The following is a 2,449-nucleotide window of genomic DNA, read 5'->3' on the forward strand; positions in this document are numbered from 1 at the left end:
TGAATCACGAACTTGGCCCAGGTTCAAATACCTCTGGAAAGTATTCCATCTTCCTATCCTTTTCTTCCTGGGACATTTATTGTGTTTTCCACGTTTTTTCCCTTCTGCTGTTCACTTATCCAGTCATGTTGATTAGTGATGATTTCAAGAAGGGAAGCAAAAAGGAGGAGAGAAGTGATGCACTAGAGAAGCAGTGGACAAATCCGTAGTGGTAACCTAGAGTTCAGTACCTACCCGCTGACAGCCAGAGGAGCTCTATGACGACTTTAGCCACGGCTGTGACTGGGGCAGGTCTGGCTGTTCACTGATACTGAGAGGAGACAACCCCACACACAGTGAGGACACATTACATCCCAGACACTAGGAGGAAAAACTAACACTGAGTTAAATGGACCAACTGCTGAGGAAAAACACATGTAGACTCTTAGGTTTCCTGGACACATATTAGGCTCAGAACAAGAAGCACTTTCAGATTATCGATTGAGTATTTTTTAAGCCAGGTCTAGGTATTTGGGTCCGGAGACTGGCTCATTCAGACCTAAACTTCAAGTGTTACCCAGCCAAGACTTACGTAGCCAGCAGGAGGTTGACAGAGAGTTCCGTGGTCTCTATGGTGAGATAGCAACGTGCTGAGGAGATGTAGAACATCAGATATGAACCTTCTTCAGGGGGTTTCCAGCTCGCACTCTGCCTGAGAGCCATTCTGATTGGCCTGACATATGCCACATAACGTCAGGAAATGATGGAAGACATAGCAGGGTACGAGTCAACTCAGGTGGATGGGAGACAGTAGCAGTTAACTCAGGATGTGACTGGGAGACAGTAGCACAGGTTAACTAGCAGGAATTGAGGACAAGTAGCCAGTTGAAACCAGGATTGTGTGGAACCAGTAGCCAGTTAACAGGGTGGACGGCAGGTCGGTGAACTCGGGCATACACAGTAGCCAGCTTAACATCAGGATGGATGGGAGTGACAGAGCCAGTTACTCAGCAGGAATGGGAGGACAGTAGCCAGCTAGATACTCAGGATTGATGGGGCGTAGTTAACTCAGATGCGGACATGCCAGTTAACACAGGAGGACGGAAGACAGTAGCCAGTTAACTTCAGGAGTTGATGGCAGACACGTAGCCAGTTAACTCAGGATGAGGAAGACAGTAGCCAGTAACTCAGCATGGATGGGAGACAGCTAGCCAGTTAACTTTCAGGATGGGATGGGAGACAGTAGCCAGTTAACTCAGGATGGATGGGAGACAGTAGCCAGTTAACTCAGGATTGATGGGAGACAGTAGCCAGTTAACTCAGGATGGACGGAAGACAGTAGCCAGTTAACTCAGGATGGATGGGAGACAGTAGCCAGTTAACTCAGGATGGATGGGAGACAGTAGCCAGTTAACTCAGGATGGACGGAAGACAGTAGCCAGTTAACTCATGATGGATGGGTGACAGTTAACTCCTCTACTGATGTAACCATGCATAGGGCCCTGAGTATTACGTGACCAAATTTAGTCAGGGTTATTGCTGGCTGGGTCACAGGGTTAGATTTACTCTTGGCTCGTAGTGTTGTACTTCCTGGTTTATTAAAAGGTACCGTATGCGTGTGTGGGCTCTATTTCTACAAGCTGTCTTCAGCTCAGCACCCCTTAACAAGGAGTTCAGTTTTATACAGACTACAGAGKAATGTAGTGTACCTGTTGTCCCCTGAAGCCAGAGTAGGACAGGGTGTCTGTCAGGGTGACCACTAGCTGGGCGGCATGGGCATCGTCACCGTCCTTCTCAGGGTACAGAGGGTCAGAGGGCACGTTGGTGACGGTCACCTCCATCACCACGGACCTCTGGTCAGACAGAGAGAATACTGACACCTCCTCATCATCTCTGGATATGAGAAGAGAATGAGGAAATAGACATGACGGAACAGAAGAGGTGAAAKAAAATGGTGGAATGATACTGTACCACATCTCAGGAGGGAGGAGGATGTACACATTTATAAACCTGTGTGTGGGTCAAGCCCTGAATGCTGGGTGTGACAAAACACTTATTTTTACCGCTCTAATTACATTGGTAACKAGTTTATAACAGCAATAAGGCACCTCAGGGGTTTGTGATATATGGCCAAWATACCACGGTTAAGTGCTGTATCCAGGAACTCTGCGTAGCGTCGTACARTAGAACAGCCCTTAGCTGTGGTTTATTGGCCATATACCAKACCCCCTCGTTCATTATTAAATACACAGAGGAACAGAAGAAGAGAACAGCGGTTCCCCTCCCCCCAAAAATTAACTTTTTAAAGCAACTCAGTCCGGATTTAAATGTACTATTGAAAGTTGTAATAGTAAAAAGAACAAGGTGACTTTTAGTAGGTGACATTTAGGTGACATCATCAGTTCCTCTTGTCATGTCAGTCAGTACAGACCTTAGAGAGCTATGTATTACTGGTCAGTCATGTCCAGAT

The 2,449-nt window shown here is 46.8% G+C and overlaps 1 pseudogene; it reads right to left on the reverse strand.

Moving 5' to 3' along the window:
- The window catches only part of LOC112075433 (integrin alpha-7-like), an 89,677-nt pseudogene that overhangs the window by 32,652 nt on the left and 54,576 nt on the right, over nt 1-2,449 (reverse strand).

Source organism: Salvelinus sp. IW2-2015, unplaced genomic scaffold (genome assembly GCF_002910315.2).
Source record: "Salvelinus sp. IW2-2015 unplaced genomic scaffold, ASM291031v2 Un_scaffold3153, whole genome shotgun sequence".
Classification (NCBI taxonomy): domain Eukaryota; kingdom Metazoa; phylum Chordata; class Actinopteri; order Salmoniformes; family Salmonidae; genus Salvelinus; species Salvelinus sp. IW2-2015.